This window comes from Rhinoderma darwinii, chromosome 3 (genome assembly GCF_050947455.1).
Source record: "Rhinoderma darwinii isolate aRhiDar2 chromosome 3, aRhiDar2.hap1, whole genome shotgun sequence".
Classification (NCBI taxonomy): Eukaryota; Metazoa; Chordata; class Amphibia; order Anura; family Rhinodermatidae; genus Rhinoderma; species Rhinoderma darwinii.
This window is the reverse complement of record NC_134689.1, coordinates 414766028-414787909: the sequence shown is the minus strand read 5'-3', so window position 1 is coordinate 414787909 and position 21882 is coordinate 414766028. Positions and strand designations below refer to the sequence as shown.

General features: G+C 37.5%; 2 non-coding genes across 2 annotated transcripts; both read right to left on the bottom strand.

Moving 5' to 3' along the window:
- Positions 1-12819: 12819 nt before the first annotated feature.
- On the bottom strand, positions 12820-12891 carry TRNAQ-CUG (transfer RNA glutamine (anticodon CUG)). Its single transcript has one exon. It is a non-coding gene; the product is annotated as a tRNA-Gln (tRNA).
- Positions 12892-18953: 6062 nt separating this feature from the next.
- TRNAQ-CUG (transfer RNA glutamine (anticodon CUG)) lies at positions 18954-19025 on the bottom strand. The gene has a single exon. It is a non-coding gene; the product is annotated as a tRNA-Gln (tRNA).
- Between the last annotated feature and the right edge of the window lie 2857 nt (positions 19026-21882).

The following is a 21882-nucleotide window of genomic DNA, read 5'->3' as shown; positions in this document are numbered from 1 at the left end:
AAAAGGAATTAAACTGTGGCAAGGTCCCACCGAGAGTTGAACTCGAATTGCTGGATTCAGAGTCCAGAGTACTAACCATTACACCATGGAACCCTTGAAAATAGAGTGCAGTTTGGATATTTCTACTAAACAGGCAGTACGTGTAATTACAATAACAGGTCGGCTATCATTCAAAATCGACCTCCCACAATAATCAAGAGGGCATAGCTTTTGTGCCTGCATGATCACCAAGATGTACAATTATTTTCTATTGCGGTTATATAACAAAAGCTAGAACCCTGCATTTGGAAAGGGAAAATACTATTAACAACTCAATGGGAAAAAACTGGGAAATGAAATAATGAATTTCAGTTGACTGAAAACTTAACTGTTGTAACCAGTGTCAGGCAGCTACTGCCAAGGCAAAAAGACTGTAAATTAGTTTCCATTTGGATAATCTACAATGTGGATAATACTAATTTCCAAGGTCTGTCTGTACTGAACACACTACGAGCTGGAAGTAGAGCCAGTGTTTGCATTACATGCCATAAAAAGACTCTTTACATTTGTTAATTTTATATGCCCTCAATTACATTGGTTTAATTATCTCTACGAGAGAATATTATCACATTTTTTTTGTTGTTAAATCGTGTTTATGGCGTACAACAATCACTATCAATACAATACCTCATTGAAAAAGGATTACACTCAAAAGGAATCAAACTGTGGCAAGGTCCCACTGAGAGTTGAACTCGAATTGCTGGATTCAGAGTCCAGAGTGCTAACCATTACACCATGGAACCCTTGAAAATAGAGTGCAGTTTGGATATTTCTACTAAACAGGCAGTACGTGGAATTACAATAACAGGTCGGCTATCATTCAAAATCGACCTCCCACAATAATCAAGAGGGCATAGCTTCTGTGCCTGCATGATCACCAAGATCTACAATTATTTTCTATTGCGGTTATATAACAAAAGCTAGAACCCTGCATTTGGAAAGGGAAAATACTATTAACAACTCAATGGGAAAAAACTGGGAAATGAAATTATGAATTTCAGTTGACTGAAAACTTAACTGTTGTAACAAGTGTCAGGCAGCTACTGCCAAGGCAAAAAGACTGTAAATTAGTTTCCATTTGGATAATCTACAATGTGGATAATACTAATTTCCAAGGTCTGTCTGTACTGAACACACTACGAGCTGGAAGTAGAGCCAGTTAGTACAGTAATGGTTAGTACAGAGTGCTAACCATTACACCATAGAACCCTTGAAAATAGAGTGCAGTTTGGATATTTCTACTAAACAGGCAGTACGTGTAATTACAATAACAGGTCGGCTATCATTCAAAATCGACCTCCCACAATAATCAAGAGGGCATAGCTTCTGTGCCTGCATGATCACCAAGATGTACAATTATTTTCTATTGCGGTTATATAACAAAAGCTAGAACCCTGCATTTGGAAAGGGAAAATACTATTAACAACTCAATGGGAAAAAACTGGGAAATGAAATTATGAATTTCAGTTGACTGAAAACTTAACTGTTGTAACCAGTGTCAGGCAGCTACTGCCAAGGCAAAAAGACTGTAAATTAGTTTCCATTTGGATAATCTACAATGTGATTAATACTAATTTCCAAGGTCTGTCTGTACTGAACACACTACGAGCTGGAAGTAGAGCCAGTGTTTGCATTACATGCCATAAAAAGACTCTTTAAATTTGTTAATATTATATGCCCTCAATTACATTGGTTTAATTATCTCTACGAGAGAATATTATCAAATTTTTTTTGTTGTTAAATCGTGTTTATGGCGTACAACAATCACTATCAATACAATACCTCATTGAAAAAGGATTACACTCAAAAGGAATTAAACTGTGGCAAGGTCCCACCGAGGGTTGAACTCGAATTGCTGGATTCAGAGTACAGAGTGCTAACCATTACACCATGGAACCCTTGAAAATAGAGTGCAGTTTGGATATTTCTACTAAACAGGCAGTACGTGTAATTACAATAACAGGTCGGCTATCATTCAAAATCGACCTCCCACAATAATCAAGAGGGCATAGCTTCTGTGCCTGCATGATCACCAAGATGTACAATTATTTTCTATTGCGGTTATATAACAAAAGCTAGAACCCTGCATTTGGAAAGGGAAAATACTATTAACAACTCAATGGGAAAAAACTGGGAAATGAAATTATGAATTTCAGTTGACTGAAAACTTAACTGTTGTAACCAGTGTCAGGCAGCTACTGCCAAGGCAAAAAGACTGTAAATTAGTTTCCATTTGGATAATCTACAATGTGGATAATACTAATTTCCAAGGTCTGTCTGTACTGAACACACTACGAGCTGGAAGTAGTGCCAGTGTTTGCATTACATGCCATAAAAAGACTCTTTAAATTTGTTAATTTTATACGCCCTCAATTACATTGGTTTAATTATCTCTACGAGAGAATATTATCACATTTTTTTTGTTGTTAAATCGTGTTTATGGCGTACAACAATCACTATCAATACAATACCTCATTGAAAAAGGATTACGCTCAAAAGGAATTAAACTGTGGCAAGGTCCCACCAAGAGATGAACTCGGATTGCTGGATTCAGAGTTCAGAGTGCTAACCATTACACCATGGAACCCTTGAAAATAGAGTGCAGTTTGGATATTTCTACTAAACAGGCAGTACGTGTAATTACAATAACAGGTCGGCTATCATTCAAAATCGACCTCCCACAATAATCAAGAGGGCATAGCTTCTGTGCCTGCATGATCACCAAGATGTACAATTATTTTCTATTGCGGTTATATAACAAAAGCTAGAACCCTGCATTTGGAAAGGGAAAATACTATTAACAACTCAATGGGAAAAAACTGGGAAATGAAATTATGAATTTCAGTTGACTGAAAACTTAACTGTTGTAACCAGTGTCAGGCAGCTACTGCCAAGGCAAAAAGACTGTAAATTAGTTTCCATTTGGATAATCTACAATGTGGATAATACTAATTTCCAAGGTCTGTCTGTACTGAACACACTACGAGCTGGAAGTAGAGCCAGTGTTTGCATTACATGCCATAAAAAGACTCTTTACATTTGTTAATTTTATATGCCCTCAATTACATTGGTTTAATTATCTCTACGAGAGAATATTATCACATTTTTTTTGTTGTTAAATCGTGTTTATGGCGTACAACAATCACTATCAATACAATACCTCATTGAAAAAGGATTACACTCAAAAGGAATTAAACTGTGGCAAGGTCCCACTGAGGGTTGAACTCGAATTGCTGGATTCAGAGTACAGAGTGCTAACCATTACACCATGGAACCCTTGAAAATAGAGTGCAGTTTGGATATTTCTACTAAACAGGCAGTACGTGTAATTACAATAACAGGTCGGCTATCATTCAAAATCGACCTCCCACAATAATCAAGAGGGCATAGCTTCTGTGCCTGCATGATCACCAAGATGTACAATTATTTTCTATTGCGGTTATATAACAAAAGCTAGAACCCTGCATTTGGAAAGGGAAAATACTATTAACAACTCAATGGGAAAAAACTGGGAAATGAAATTATGAATTTCAGTTGACTGAAAACGTAACTGTTGTAACCAGTGTCAGGCAGCTACTGCCAAGGCAAAAAGACTGTAAATTAGTTTCCATTTGGATAATCTACAATGTGGATAATACTAATTTCCAAGGTCTGTCTGTACTGAACACACTACGAGCTGGAAGTAGTGCCAGTGTTTGCATTACATGCCATAAAAAGACTCTTTACATTTGTTAATTTTATATGCCCTCAATTACATTGGTTTAATTATCTCTACGAGAGAATATTATCACATTTTTTTTGTTGTTAAATCGTGTTTATGGCGTACAACAATCACTATCAATACAATACCTCATTGAAAAAGGATTACACTCAAAAGGAATTAAACTGTGGCAAGGTCCCACTGAGAGTTGAACTCGAATTGCTGGATTCAGAGTCCAGAGTGCTACCCATTACACCATGGAACCCTTGAAAATAGAGTGCAGTTTGGATATTTCTACTAAACAGGCAGTACGTGGAATTACAATAACAGGTCGGCTATCATTCAAAATCGACCTCCCACAATAATCAAGAGGGCATAGCTTCTGTGCCTGCATGATCACCAAGATGTACAATTATTTTCTATTGCGGTTATATAACAAAAGCTAGAACCCTGCATTTGGAAAGGGAAAATACTATTAACAACTCAATGGGAAAAAACTGGGAAATGAAATTATGAATTTCAGTTGACTGAAAACTTAACTGTTGTAACCAGTGTCAGGCAGCTACTGCCAAGGCAAAAAGACTGTAAATTAGTTTCCATTTGGATAATCTACAATGTGGATAATACTAATTTCCAAGGTCTGTCTGTACTGAACACACTACGAGCTGGAAGTAGAGCCAGTGTTTGCATTACATGCCATAAAAAGACTCTTTAAATTTGTTAATATTATATGCCCTCAATTACATTGGTTTAATTATCTCTACGAGAGAATATTATCACATTTTTTTTGTTGTTAAATCGTGTTTATGGCGTACAACAATCACTATCAATACAATACCTCATTGAAAAAGGATTACACTCAAAAGGAATTAAACTGTGGCAAGGTCCCACCGAGAGTTGAACTCGAATTGCTGGATTCAGAGTACAGAGTGCTAAACATTACACCATGGAACCCTTGAAAATAGAGTGCAGTTTGGATATTTCTACTAAACAGGCAGTACGTGTAATTACAATAACAGGTCGGCTATCATTCAAAATCGACCTCCCACAATAATCAAGAGGGCATAGCTTCTGTGCCTGCATGATCACCAAGATGTACAATTATTTTCTATTGCGGTTATATAACAAAAGCTAGAACCCTGCATTTGGAAAGGGAAAATACTATTAACAACTCAATGGGAAAAAACTGGGAAATGAAATTATGAATTTCAGTTGACTGAAAACTTAACTGTTGTAACCAGTGTCAGGCAGCTACTGCCAAGGCAAAAAAGACTGTAAATTAGTTTCCATTTGGATAATCTACAATGTGATTAATACTAATTTCCAAGGTCTGTCTGTACTGAACACACTACGAGCTGGAAGTAGAGCCAGTGTTTGCATTACATGCCATAAAAAGACTCTTTAAATTTGTTAATATTATATGCCCTCAATTACATTGGTTTAATTATCTCTACGAGAGAATATTATCACATTTGTTTTGTTGTTAAATCGTGTTTATGGTGTACAACAATCACTATCAATACAATACCTCATTGAAAAAGGATTACACTCAAAAGGAATTAAACTGTGGCAAGGTCCCACCGAGAGTTGAACTCGAATTGCTGGATTCAGAGTACAGAGTGCTAACCATTACACTATGGAACCCTCGACAATAGAGTGCAGTTTGGATATTTCTACTAAACAGGCAGTACGTGTAATTACAATAACAGGTCGGCTATCATTCAAAATCGACCTCCCACAATAATCAAGAGGGCATAGCTTCTGTGCCTGCATGATCACCAAGATGTACAATTATTTTCTATTGCGGTTATATAACAAAAGCTAGAACCCTGCATTTGGAAAGGGAAAATACTATTAACAACTCAATGGGAAAAAACTGGGAAATGAAATTATGAATTTCAGTTGACTGAAAACGTAACTGTTGTAACCAGTGTCAGGCAGCTACTGCCAAGGCAAAAAGACTGTAAATTAGTTTCCATTTGGATAATCTACAATGTGGATAATACTAATTTCCAAGGTCTGTCTGTACTGAACACACTACGAGCTGGAAGTAGTGCCAGTGTTTGCATTACATGCCATAAAAAGACTCTTTAAATTTGTTAATTTTATATGCCCTCAATTACATTGGTTTAATTATCTCTACGAGAGAATATTATCACATTTTTTTGTTGTTAAATCGTGTTTATGGCGTACAACAATCACTATCAATACAATACCTCATTGAAAAAGGATTACACTCAAAAGGAATTAAACTGTGGCAAGTTCCCACCGAGAGTTGAACTTGGATTGCTGGATTCAGAGTCCAGAGTGCTAACCATTACACCATGGAACCCTTGAAAATAGAGTGCAGTTTGGATATTTCTACTAAACAGGCAGTACGTGTAATTACAATAACAGGTCGGCTATCATTCAAAATCGACCTCCCACAATAATCAAGAGGGCATAGCTTCTGTGCCTGCATGATCACCAAGATGTACAATTATTTTCTATTGCGGTTATATAACAAAAGCTAGAACCCTGCATTTGGAAAGGGAAAATACTATTAACAACTCAATGGGAAAAAAATGGGAAATGAAATTATGAATTTCAGTTGACTGAAAACTTAACTGTTGTAACCAGTGTCAGGCAGCTACTGCCAAGGCAAAAAAGACTGTAAATTAGTTTCCATTTGGATAATCTACAATGTGATTAATACTAATTTCCAAGGTCTGTCTGTACTGAACACACTACGAGCTGGAAGTAGAGCCAGTGTTTGCATTACATGCCATAAAAAGACTCTTTAAATTTGTTAATATTATATGCCCTCAATTACATTGGTTTAATTATCTCTACGAGAGAATATTATCACATTTGTTTTGTTGTTAAATCGTGTTTATGGTGTACAACAATCACTATCAATACAATACCTCATTGAAAAAGGATTACACTCAAAAGGAATTAAACTGTGGCAAGGTCCCACCGAGAGTTGAACTCGAATTGCTGGATTCAGAGTACAGAGTGCTAACCATTACACTATGGAACCCTCGACAATAGAGTGCAGTTTGGATATTTCTACTAAACAGGCAGTACGTGTAATTACAATAACAGGTCGGCTATCATTCAAAATCGACCTCCCACAATAATCAAGAGGGCATAGCTTCTGTGCCTGCATGATCACCAAGATGTACAATTATTTTCTATTGCGGTTATATAACAAAAGCTAGAACCCTGCATTTGGAAAGGGAAAATACTATTAACAACTCAATGGGAAAAAACTGGGAAATGAAATTATGAATTTCAGTTGACTGAAAACGTAACTGTTGTAACCAGTGTCAGGCAGCTACTGCCAAGGCAAAAAGACTGTAAATTAGTTTCCATTTGGATAATCTACAATGTGGATAATACTAATTTCCAAGGTCTGTCTGTACTGAACACACTACGAGCTGGAAGTAGTGCCAGTGTTTGCATTACATGCCATAAAAAGACTCTTTAAATTTGTTAATTTTATATGCCCTCAATTACATTGGTTTAATTATCTCTACGAGAGAATATTATCACATTTTTTTGTTGTTAAATCGTGTTTATGGCGTACAACAATCACTATCAATACAATACCTCATTGAAAAAGGATTACACTCAAAAGGAATTAAACTGTGGCAAGTTCCCACCGAGAGTTGAACTTGGATTGCTGGATTCAGAGTCCAGAGTGCTAACCATTACACCATGGAACCCTTGAAAATAGAGTGCAGTTTGGATATTTCTACTAAACAGGCAGTACGTGTAATTACAATAACAGGTCGGCTATCATTCAAAATCGACCTCCCACAATAATCAAGAGGGCATAGCTTCTGTGCCTGCATGATCACCAAGATGTACAATTATTTTCTATTGCGGTTATATAACAAAAGCTAGAACCCTGCATTTGGAAAGGGAAAATACTATTAACAACTCAATGGGAAAAAAATGGGAAATGAAATTATGAATTTCAGTTGACTGAAAACTTAACTGTTGTAACCAGTGTCAGGCAGCTACTGCCAAGGCAAAAAAGACTGTAAATTAGTTTCCATTTGGATAATCTACAATGTGATTAAAAGGACGCAGCCTAGTTTGGGCCTTAAGGCTCAGAGCCCATTTTTCAAATCTGACATATTTCACTTTATGTGATAATAACGTCGGAATGCTTAAACCTATCCAAGCGATTCTGAGATTGTTTTCTCGTGACACTTTGGGCTTCATGTTCGTGGTAAAATTTGGTCGATATATTCAGTCTTTATTTGTGAAAAATTGCAAAATTTAGAGAAAATTTACAAAAAATAGCATTTTTCAGAATTTAAATGCATCTGCTTGAAAAACAGACGGTTATACCACCCAAAATAGTTACTAGTTCACATTTCCCATATGTCTACTTTAGATTGGCATCGTTTTTTGAACATTATTTTATTTTTCTTGGACGTTACAAGGTTTAGAACATAAACAGCAATTTCTCATATTCTTAAGAAAATTTCAAAAGCCTTTTTTTGAAGGTGCCAGTTCAGTTCTGAAGTGGATTTGAGGGGCCTATGTATTAGAAACCCCCATAAAACACCCCATTTTAAAAACTAGACCCCTCAAAGTATTCAAAACAGCATATAGAAAGTTTTTTTAACCCTTCAGGCATTTCACAGGAATTAAAGCAAAGTGGAAATGAAATTTGCAAATTTCATTTTTTCTGCTGAATTTCAATTTTATTCAATTTTTTTTTAGTAACAGAGAAGGTTTTACCAGAGAAACACTACTAAATATGTATTGTCCAGATTCTTCAGTTTTTAGAAATGTCCCACATGTGGCCCTACTGCGCTCGTGGACTAAAACACAAGCCCTAGAAGCAAAGAAGCACCTAGTGCATTTTGAGGCCTCTTTTTTATTAGAATATATTTTAGGCAGCATGCCAGGTTTGAAGAGGCGTTGAGGTATCAAAACAATGGAAACCCACCAGAAGTGACCCCATTTTGGAAATTACACCCCTCAAGGAATTCATTTATGGTTTTTGTTATCATTTTGACCGCACAGTTTTTTCACAGCACCTATTTGAATTGGGCTGTGAAATGAAAAAAATGATATTTTTTCCAATAAAATGTCATTTTTGATCAAATTTTCTTATTTTCACAGGGAACAACATACCCCATTTTGTTGCCCAATTTGTCCTTAGTGCGGCAATACCCCATTTGTGGTGATAAACTGCCGTTTGGGCCCATGGGAGGGCTCAGAAGGAAAGGAGCGCTATGTGTTTGTTGGAGTCCAGATTTTGCTGGATTGGTTTTCGGGTGCCATGTCGCATTTGCAGAGCCCCAGAGGTATCAAAGCAATGGAAACCCACCAGAAGTGACCCCATTTTGGAAACTACACCCCTCAAGGAATTAATTTATGGTTTTTGTTATCATTTTGACCGCACAGGTTTTTCACAGCACCTATTTGAATTGGGCTGTGAAATGAAAAAAATTATATTTTTTCCAATAAGATGTCATTTTTGATCAAAATTTCTTATTTTCACAGGGAACAACATACCCCATTTTGTTGCCCAATTTGTCCTTAGTGCGGCAATACCCCATTTGTGGTGATAAACTGCCGTTTGGGCCCATGGGAGGGCTCAGACGGAAAGGAGCGCTATGTGTTTGTTGGAGTCCAGATTTTGCTGGATTGGTTTTCGGGTGCCATGTTGCATTTGCAGAGCCCCAGAGGTATCAAAGCAATGGAAACCCACCAGAAGTGACCCCATTTTGGAAACTACACCCCTCAAGGAATTCATTTATGGTTTTTGTTATCATTTTGACCGCACAGTTTTTTCACAGCACCTATTTGAATTGGGCTGTGAAATGAAAAAAATGATATTTTTTCCAATAAAATGTCATTTTTGATCAAATTTTCTTATTTTCACAGGGAACAACATACCCCATTTTGTTGCCCAATTTGTCCTTAGTGCGGCAATACCCCATTTGTGGTGATAAACTGCCCTTTGGGCCCATGGGAGGGCTCAGAAGGAAAGGACCACCATTTGGCCTACTGGAGCTTTTCTGGTGCTAAGTCATGTGTGCAGAAGCCCCTGAGGTACCAGTACAGTTGAAACCCCCGAGAAGTGACCCCATTTTAAAAACTACACCCCTTAAGACATTCATCTAGAGGTGTAGTGAGCATTTTGACCCCACAGGTACTGTGTAAAAGATAATGCGCAGCAGATGGTGCAGTGTGAGATTTGCAATTTTATATATGTATATGCCATTTCAGTGTCCAATATAGTGTGCCCAGCATGCGCCACCGGAGATATACACCCCTTAAATTGTAATGTGGGTTCTCCTGGGTACGACAATACCCTACATGTGGCTGTTATCAGCTGCCTGGGCATACGGCAGGGCTCAGAAGGGAAAGATGAGGGGGGTAAGCTGTGCGGAGTGCATCAGGGTAAATTAAAAATCAAGGGATGTATGATACATTTTAAAACAATCTTTTATACAGAGCCCTGGTTTTTCGGGACACGTGTCACATTGGTATATTGTGTTCTTCCTTATCCCCCTCTTATAGCAGACTCTGCACCTCTTTTGACTCTTTCCCTTTCCACCGGTTTGGGGACCTTCTCCTGGAAAGTGTTGCCCTGGTACGATGCGTGTGGCCTCGCTTCCAGAAGTACTGGGTGCCCCCCCTTCCTGGTCCCTAAAGATTAGATCTTGAAATTCCAGGAAAGTTCCCCTCTGGCCTGCACATCGACGTAGCACATACGCATTGTACAAAGCCCTCTGTATGATGTGCCCGGCCAGCTTCTTATACCACACCGCATGGCGCTGTAGGGCTTCAGGACTTGATTTGACAAGTCCATCCCTCCCATGTACCTATTGTAGTCCAGGATGCAGTCTGGTTTGGGGGTGGCCTTTCCTTCATATATCCTAAACCTGTAGGTGTACCCTGATGCACTCTCGCACAGCTCATACATCTTCACGCCATACCTTGCCCTCTTACCTGGCAGGTACTGGCGGAATTGAACCCTCCCTTTAAAATGTACCAGGGACTCATCAATAGAAATACACTTCTCAGGGGTGTATGCTTGGGAAAACCGGGCACTGGAACGGTCTAATAGGGGTCTCCGTTTATACAAACGGTCAAAACTGGGGTCATCTCGGAGTGGGCACGGCTCATTATCAGTATAATGTAAGAAGCGAAGTATTGCCTCATTTATTTATTTTTTTAGGTTCCAGTTCAGTTCAGAAGTTGCTTTGAGGGGCCCATATATTAGAAACCCCTATCAAACACCCCATTTTAGAAACTAGACCCCTCAAAGTATTCACAACAGCATTTAGAAAGTTTATGAACCCTTTAGGTGTTTCACTGAAATTTAGAGCAAAGTAGAGGTGAAATTTACTCTTTTTATACCATTTTTTTTATAACACAAAAGGATTTATCAGAGAAACGCAACTCAATACTTATTGCCCAGATTCTGCAGTTTTGAGAAATATCCCACATGTGGCCCTCGGGCGGTAATGGACTGAAGCACCGGCCTCCGAAGCAAAGGAGCACCTAGCGGATTTTGAGCCCTCTTTTTTATTAGGCACCATGTCCGGTTTGAAGAGGTCTTGTGGTGCCAAAACATTGGAAACCCCCCAAAAGTGACCCCAATTTGGAAACTAGACCCCTTGAGGAATCCATTGTAGTTTTCATGGGGTGCATGCAGCTTTTTGATCAGTTTTTATTCCATTTTTAGGTGGCGTGGTGACTAATAAACAGCAATTCTACTATTGTTTTTGTATACTTTTTTTTTTACAGCGTTCACCGTGCGCTATAAATGATATATTAACTTTATTCTGCGGGGCGATACGATCACGGCGATACCAGATGTTTATAGTTTTTTTTTATGTCTTATGGCGTTTGCACAATAAAATACGTTTTGTAAACAATCATTCACTTTTTGTGTTACCTTATTCTAAGAGCCAGAACGTTTTTATTTTTCAATCAATAAAGCCGTGCGAGGACTTATTTTTTGCGTAACGAACTGTATTTTCCATCAGTACCATTTTTAGGTACATGCGACTTTTTGATCTCTTTTTATTCCATTTTTTGGGAGGTGAAGTGACCAAACAATTGTGATTGTGGTACGGTTTATTAATATTTTTTTTTACGGCGTTCACCGTGCGGGATAAATAACAAAATAATTTTGTAGTTCAGGCCGTTACGGACGCGGCGATACCAATTATGTATAGTTTATTTGTTTGTTTATATATTTTTATTAATAATAAAGGACTGATAAGGGAAAAAGTGGGACTTTTACTTTTATTACTTTTAAAACTTTTATTTTCTTATTTTTACACATCTTTTTTTACTTTATTACTTTGTCCCACTAGGGGACTTGAGGGCAGGAGGCCCTGATCGCTATTCTAATACACTGCACTACATGCGTAGTGCAGTGTATTAGAACTGTCAGCTACTCACTGACAGCAAGCATAGTGGGTCCTGACGTTGTCAGGACCCACTAGGCTTCCGTCTATGGCATAGCCGGACGCCATTGTTTGGTGTCCGGTTGCCATAGTCACCATCGCCGGCCGCTATCGCGTAGCAGGCCGGCGATGGCAGCTTAACCCCTAAAAAGCCGCGATCTCTATAGAACGCGGCTTTTAAGGGGTTAATCAGCGGGGACACAGCGATCGGTCCCCGCTGTAGGAGCTGTGACAGCTGCTGAACAAGACAGCAGCGTCACAGCTCCTGTATGTGTCGGGAGGACGGCCGAAACGGCCGTTACTCCCGAGACGTACTATTACGGCATGGAGCGCGAACGATACAGCTGCCATGACGTAATAGTACGTCAAGGAGCGGGAAGGGGTTAATACTAATTTCCAAGGTCTGTCTGTACTGAACACACTACGAGCTGGAAGTAGAGCCAGTGTTTGCATTACATGCCATAAAAAGACTCTTTAAATTTGTTAATTTTATATGCCCTCAATTACATTGGTTTAATAATCTCTACGAGAGAATATTATCACATTTTTTTTGTTGTTAAATCGTGTTTATGGCGTACAACAATCACTATGAATACAATACCTCATTGAAAAAGGATTACACTCAAAAGGAATTAAACTGTGGCAAGGTCCCACCGAGAGTTGAACTCGAATTGCTGGATTCAGAGTCCAGAGTGCTAACCATTACACCATGGAACCCTTGAAAATAGAGTGCAGTTTGGATATTTCTACTAAACAGGCAGTACGTGGAATTACAATAACAGGTCGGCTATCATTCAAAATCGACCTCCCACAATAATCAAGAGGGCATAGCTTCTGTGCCTGCATGATCACCAAGACGTACAATTATTTTATATTGCGGTTATATAACAAAAGCTAGAAGCCTGCATTTGGAAAGGGAAAATACTATTAACAACTCAATGGGAAAAAACTGGGAAATGAAATTATGAATTTCAGTTGACTGAAAACTTAACTGTCGTAACCAGTGTCAGGCAGCTACAGCCAAGGCAAAAAGACTGTAAATTAGTTTCCATTTGGATAATCTACAATGTGGATAATACTAATTTCCAAGGTCTGTCTGAACTGAACACACTACGAGCTGGAAGTAGAGCCAGTGTTTGCATTACATGCCATAAAAAGACTATTTAAATTTGTTAATTTTATATGCCCTCAATTACATTGGTTAATAATCTCTACGAGAGAATATTATCACATTTTTTTTGTTGTTAAATCGTGTTTATGGCGTACAACAATCACTATCAATACAATACCTCATTGAAAAAGGATTACACTCAAAAGGAATTAAACTGTGGCAAGTTCCCACCGAGAGTTGAACTTGGATTGCTGGATTCAGAGTCCAGAGTGCTAACCATTACACCATGGAACCCTTGACAATATGGAATGCAGTTTGGATATTTCTACTAAACAGGCAGTACGTGTAATTACAATAACAGGTCGGCTATCATTCAAAATCGACCTCCCACAATAATCAAGAGGGCATAGCTTCTGTGCCTGCATGATCACCAAGATGTACAATTATTTTCTATTGCGGTTATATAACAAAAGCTAGAACCCTGCATTTGGAAAGGGAAAATACTATTAACAACTCAATGGGAAAAAACTGGGAAATGAAATTATGAATTTCAGTTGACTGAAAACTTAACTGTTGTAACCAGTGTCAGGCAGCTACTGCCAAGGCAAAAAGACTGTAAATTAGTTTCCATTTGGATAATCTACAATGTGGATAATACTAATTTCCAAGGTCTGTCTGTACTGAACACACTACGAGCTTGAAGTAGAGCCAGTGTTTGCATTACATGCCATAAAAAGACTCTTTACATTTGTTAATTTTATATGCCCTCAATTACATTGGTTTAATTATCTCTACAAGAGAATATTATCACATTATTTTTGTTGTTAAATCGTGTTTATGGCGTACAACAATCACTATCAATACAATACCTCATTGAAAAAGGATTACACTCAAAAGGAATTAAACTGTGGCAAGGTCCCACTGAGAGTTGAACTCGAATTGCTGGATTCAGAGTCCAGAGTGCTAACCATTACACCATGGAACCCTTGAAAATAAAGTGCAGTTTGGATATTTCTACTAAACAGGCAGTACGTGGAATTACAATAACAGGTCGGCTATCATTCAAAATCGACCTCCCACAATAATCAAGAGGGCATAGCTTCTGTGCCTGCATGATCACCAAGATGTACAATTATTTTCTATTGCGGTTATATAACAAAAGCTAGAACCCTGCATTTGGAAAGGGAAAATACTATTAACAACTTAATGGGAAAAAACTGGGAAATGAAATTATGAATTTCAGTTGACTGAAAACTTAACTGTTGTAACCAGTGTAAGGCAGCTACTGCCAAGGCAAAAAGACTGTAAATTAGTTTCCATTTGGATAATCTACAATCTGGATAATACTAATTTCCAAGGTCTGTCTGTACTGAACACACTACGAGCTGGAAGTAGAGCCAGTGTTTGCATTACATGCCATAAAAAGACTCTTTAAATTTGTTAATTTCATATGCCCTCAATTACATTGGTTTAATTATCTCTACGAGAGAATATTATCACATTTTTTTGGTTGTTAAATCGTGTTTATGGCGTACAACAATCACTATCAATACAATACCTCATTGAAAAAGGATTACACTCAAAAGGAATAAAACTGTGGCAAGGTCCCACCGAGAGTTGAACTCGGATTGCTGGATTCAGAGTCCTAACCATTACACAATGGACCCCTTGAAAATAGAGTGCAGTTTGGATATTTCTACTAAACAGGCAGTACGTGTAATTACAATAACAGGTCGGCTATCATTCAAAATCGACCTCCCACAATAATCAAGAGGGCATAGCTTCTGTGCCTGCATGATCACCAAGATGTACAATTATTTTCTATTGCGGTTATATAACAAAAGCTAGAACCCTGCATTTGGAAAGGGAAAATACTATTAACAACTCAATGGGAAAAAAACTGGGAAATGAAATTATGAATTTCAGTTGACTGAAAACTTAACTGTTGTAACCAGTGTCAGGAAGCTACTGCCAAGGCAAAAAGACTGTAAATTAGTTTCCATTTGGATAATCTACAATGTGGATAATACTAATTTCCAAGGTCTGTCTGTACTGAACACACTACGAGCTGGAAGTGGAGCCAGTGTTTGCATTACATGCCATAAAAAGACTATTTAAATTTGTTAATTTTATATGCCCTCAATTACATTGCTTTAATTATCTCTACGAGAGAATATTATCACATTTTTTTTGTTGTTAAATCGTGTTTATGCCGTACAACAATCACTATCAATACAATACCTCATTGAAAAAGGATTACACTCAGAAGGAATTAAACTGTGGCAATGTCCCACCGAGAGTTGAACTCGGATTGCTGGATTCAGAGTGCTAACCATTACACCATGGAACCCTTGAAAATATAGTGCAGTTTGGATATTTCTACTAAACAGGCAGTACGTGTAATTACCATAACAGGTCGGCTATCATTCAAAATCGACCTCCCACAATAATCAAGAGGGCATAGCTTCTGTGCCTGCATGATCACCAAGATGTACAATTATTTTCTATTGTGGTTATATAACAAAAGCTAGAACCCTGCATTTGGAAAGGGAAAATACTATTAACAACTCAATGGGAAAAAACTGAGAAATGAAATTATGAATTTCAGTTGACTGAAAACTTAACTGTTGTAACCAGTGTCAGGCAGCTACTGCCAAGGCAAAAAGACTGTAAATTAGTTTCCATTTGGATAATCTACAATGTGGATAATACTAATTTCCAAGGTCTGTCTGTACTGAACACCCTACGAGCTGGAAGTAGAGCCAGTGTTTGCATTACATGCCATAAAAATACTCTTTAAATTTGTTAATTTTATATGCCCTCAATTACATTGGTTTAATTATCTCTACGAGAGAATATTATCAAATTTTTTTTGTTGTTAAATCGTGTTTATGGCGTACAACAATAACTATCAATACAATACCTCATTGAAAAAGGATTACACTCAGAAGGAATTAACCTGTGGCAAGGTCCCACCGAGAGTTTAACTCGGACTGCTGGATTCAGAGTGCTAACCATTACACCATGGAACCCTTGACAATAGAGTGCAGTTTGGATATTTCTATTAAACAGGCAGTACATGTAATTACGATTCAAAATCGACCTCCCACAATAAACAAGAGGGCATAGCTTCTGTGCCTGCATGATCACCAAGATGTACAATTATTTTCTATTGCGGTTATATAACAAAAGCTAGAACCCTGCATTTGGAAAGGGAAAATACTATTAACAACTCAATGGGAAAAAACTGAGAAATGAAATTATGAATTTCAGTTGACTGAAAACTTAACTGTTGTAACCAGTGTCAGGCAGCTACTGCCAAGGCAAAAAGACTGTAAATTAGTTTCCATTTGGATAATCTACAATGTGGATAATACTAATTTCCAAGGTCTGTCTGTACTGAACACACTACGAGCTGGAAGTAGAGCCAGTGTTTGCATTACATGCCATAAAAATACTCTTTAAATTTGTTAATTTTATATGCCCTCAATTACATTGGTTTAATTATCTCTACGAGAGAATATTATCACATTTTTTTTGTTGTTAAATCGTGTTTATGGCGTACAACAATAACTATCAATACTATACCTCATTGAAAAAAGGATTACACTCAGAAGGAATTAAGCTGTGGCAAGGTCCCACCGAGAGTTGAACTCGGATTGCTGGATTCAGAGTGCTAACCATTACTCCATGGAACCCTTGACAATAGAGTGCAGTTTGGATATTTCCACTAAACAGGCAGTACGTGTAATTACAATAACAGGTCGGCTATCATTCAAAATCGACCTCCCACAATAATCAAGAGGGCATAGCTTCTGTGCCTGCATGATCACCAAGATGTACAATTATTTTCTATTGCGGTTATATAACAAAAGCTAGAACCCTGCATTTGGAAAGGGAAAATACTATTAACAACTCAATGGGAAAAAACTGGGAAATGAAATTATGAATTTCAGTTGACTGAAAACTTAACTGTTGTAACCAGTGTCAGGCAGCTACAGCCAAGGCAAAAAGACTGTAAATTAGTTTCCATTTGGATGATCTACAATGTGGATAATACTAATTTCCAAGGTCTGTCTGTACTGAACACACTACGAGCTGGAAGTAGAGCCAGTGTTTGCATTACATGCCATAAAAATACTCTTTAAATTTGTTAATTTTATATGCCCTCAATTACATTGGTTTAATTATCTCTACGAGAGAATATTATCACATTTTTTTGTTGTTAAATCGTGTTTATGGCGTACAACAATCACTATCAATACAATACCTCATTAAAAAAGGATTACACTCAGAAGGAATTAAACTGTGGCAAGGTCCCACCGAGAGTTTAACTCGGATTGCTGGTTTCAGAGTCCAGAGTGCTAACCTTTACACCATGGAACCATTGACAATAGAGTGCAGTTTGGATATTTCTACTAAACAGGCAGTACGTGTAATTACAATAACACGTCGGCTATCATTCAAAATCGACCTCCCACAATAATCAAGAGGGCATAGCTTCTGTGCCTGCATGATCACCAAGATGTACAATTATTTTCTATTGCGGTTATATAACAAAAGCTAGAACCCTGCATTTGGAAAGGGAAAATACTATTAACAACTCAATGGGAAAAAACTGGGAAATGAAATTATGAATTTCAGTTGACTGAAAACTTAACTGTTGTAACCAGTGTCAGGCAGCTACTGCCAAGGCAAAAAGACTGTAAATTAGTTTCCATTTGGATAATCTACAATGTGGATAATACTAATTTCCAAGGTCTGTCTGTACTGAACACACTACGAGCTGGAAGTAGAGCTAGTGTTTGCATTACATGCCATAAAAATACTCTTTAAATTTGTTAATTTTATATGCCCGTAATTACATTGGTTTAATTATCTCTACGAGAGAATATTATCACATTTTTTTTGTTGTTAAATCGTGTTTATGGCGTACAACAATAACTATCAATACAATACCTCATTGAAAAAGGATTACACTCAGAAGGAATTAAACTGTGGCAAGGTCCCACCGAGAGTTTAACTCGGACTGCTGGATTCAGAGTGCTAACCATTACACCATGGAACCCTTGACAATAGAGTGCAGTTTGGATATTTCTATTAAACAGGCAGTACATGTAATTACGATTCAAAATCGACCTCCCACAATAAACAAGAGGGCATAGCTTCTGTGCCTGCATGATCACCAAGATGTACAATTATTTTCTATTGCGGTTATATAACAAAAGCTAGAACCCTGCATTTGGAAAGGGAAAATACTATTAACAACTCAATGGGAAAAAACTGAGAAATGAAATTATGAATTTCAGTTGACTGAAAACTTAACTGTTGTAACCAGTGTCAGGCAGCTACTGCCAAGGCAAAAAGACTGTAAATTAGTTTCCATTTGGATAATCTACAATGTGGATAATACTAATTTCCAAGGTCTGTCTGTACTGAACACACTACGAGCTGGAAGTAGAGCCAGTGTTTGCATTACATGCCATAAAAAGACTCTTTAAATTTGTTGATTTCATATGCTCTCAATTACATTGGTTTAATTATCTCTACAAGAGAATATTATCACATTTTTTTTGTTGTTAAATCGTGTTTATATCGTACAACAATCACTATCAATACAATACCTCATTAAAGAAGGATTACACTCAGAAGGAATTAAACTGTGGCAAGGTCCCACCGAGAGTTGAACTCGGATTGCTGGATTCAGAGTCCAGAGTACTAACCATTACACCATGGAACCCTTGACAATAGAGTGTGGTTTGGATATTTCTACTAAACAGGCAGTACGTGTAATTACAATAACACGTCGGCTATCATTCAAAATCGACCTCCCACAATAATCAAGAGGGCATAGCTTCTGTGCCTGCATGATCACCAAGATGTACAATTATTTTCTATTGCGGTTATATAACAAAAGCTAGAACCCTGCATTTGGAAAGGGAAAATACTATTAACAACTCAATGGGAAAAAAATGGGAAATGAAATTATGAATTTCAGTTGACTGAAAACTTAACTGTTGTAACCAGTGTCAGGCAGCTACTGCCACGGCAAAAAGACTGTAAATTAGTTTCCATTTGGATAATCTACAATGTGGATAATACTAATTTCCAAGGTCTGTCTGTACTGAACACACTACGAGCTGGAAGTAGAGCCAGTGTTTGCATTACATGCCATAAAAATACTCTTTAAATTTGTTAATTTTATATGCCCTCAATTACATTGGTTTAATTATCTCTACGAGAGAATATTATCACATTTTTTTTGTTGTTAAATCGTGTTTATGGCGTACAACAATAACTATCAATACAATACCTCATTGAAAAAGGATTACACTCAGAAGGAATTAAACTGTGTCAAGGTCCCACCGAGAGTTGAACTCGGATTGCTGGATTCAGAGTGCTAACCATTACACCATGGGACCCTTGACAATAGAGTGCAGTTGGGATATTTCTACTAAACAGGCAGTACGTGTAATTACCATAACAGGTCGGCTATCATTCAAAATCGACCTCCCACAATAATCAAGAGGGCATAGCTTCTGTGCCTGCATGATCACCAAGATGTACAATTATTTTCTATTGCGGTTATATAACAAAAGCTAGAACCCTGCATTTGGAAAGGGAAAATACTATTAACAACTCAATGGGAAAAAAATGGGAAATGAAATTATGAATTTCAGTTGACTGAAAACGTAACTGTTGTAACCAGTGTCAGGCAGCTACAGCCAAGGCAAAAAGACTGTAAATTAGTTTCCATTTGGATGATCTACAATGTGGATAATACTAATTTCCAAGGTCTGTCTGTACTGAACACACTACGAGCTGGAAGTAGAGCCAGTGTTTGCATTACATGCCATAAAAATACTCTTTAAATTTGTTAATTTTATATGCCCTCAATTACATTGCTTTAATTATCTCTACGAGAGAATATTATCACATTTTTTTTGTTGTTAAATCGTGTTTATGGCGTACAACAATCACTATCAATACAATACCTCATTGAAAAAGGATTACACTCAAAAGGAATTAAACTGTGGCAAGGTCCCACTGAGAGTTGAACTCGGATTGCTGGATTCAGAGTGCTAACCATTACACCATGGAACCCTTGACAATAGAGTGCAGTTTGGATATTTCTACTAAACAGGCAGTACGTGTAATTACAATAACACGTCGGCTATCATTCAAAATCGACCTCCCACAATAATCAAGAGGGCATAGCTTCTGTGCCTGCATGATCACCAAGATGTACAATTATTTTCTATTGCGGTTATATAACAAAAGCTAGAACCCTGCATTTGGAAAGGGAAAATACTATTAACAACTCAATGGGAAAAAACTGAGAAATGAAATTATGAATTTCAGTTGACTGAAAACTTAACTGTTGTAACCAGTGTCAGGCAGCTACTGCCAAGGCAAAAAGACTGTAAATGAGTTTCCATTTGGATAATCTACAATGTGGATAATACTAATTTCCAAGGTCTGTCTGTACTGAACACACTACGAGCTGGAAGTAGAGCCAGTGTTTGCATTACATGCCATAAAAATACTCTTTAAATTTGTTAATTTTATATGCCCTCAATTACATTGGTTTAATTATCTCTACGAGAGAATATTATCACATTTTTGTTGTTGTTAAATCGTGTTTATGGCGTACAACAATAACTATCAATACAATACCTCATTGAAAAAGGATTACACTCAGAAAGAATTAAACTGTGTCAAGGTCCCACCGAGAGTTGAACTCGGATTGCTGGATTCAGAGAGCTAACCATTACACCATGGAACCCTTGACAATAGAGTGCAGTTTGGATATTTCTACTAAACAGGCAGTACGTGTAATTACCATAACAGGTCGGCTATCATTCAAAATCGACCTCCCACAATAATCAAGAGGGCATAGCTTCTGTGCCTGCATGATCACCAAGATGTACAATTATTTTCTATTGCGGTTATATAACAAAAGCTAGAACCCTGCATTTGGAAAGGGAAAATACTTTTAACAACTCAATGGGAAAAAACTGAGAAATGAAATTATGAATTTCAGTTGACTGAAAACTTAACTGTTGTAACCAGTGTCAGGCAGCTACTGCCAAGGCAAAAAGACTGTAAATTAGTTTCCATTTGGATAATCTACAATGTGGATCATACTAATTTCCAAGGTCTGTCTGTACTGAACACCCTACGAGCTGGAAGTAGAGCCAGTGTTTGCATTACATGCCATAAAAATACTCTTTAAATTTGTTAATTTTATATGCCCTCAATTACATTGGTTTAATTATCTCTACGAGAGAATATTATCACATTTTTTTTGTTGTTAAATCGTGTTTATGGCGTACAACAATAACTATCAATACAATACCTCATTGAAAAAGGATTACACTCAGAAGGAATTGAACTGTGGCAAGGTCCCACCGAGAGTTGAACTTGGACTGCTGGATTCAGAGTGCTAACCATTACACCATGGAACCCTTGACAATAGAGTGCAGTTTGGATATTTCTATTAAACAGGCAGTACATGTAATTACGATTCAAAATCGACCTCCCACAATAATCAAGAGGGCATAGCTTCTGTGCCTGCATGATCACCAAGATGTACA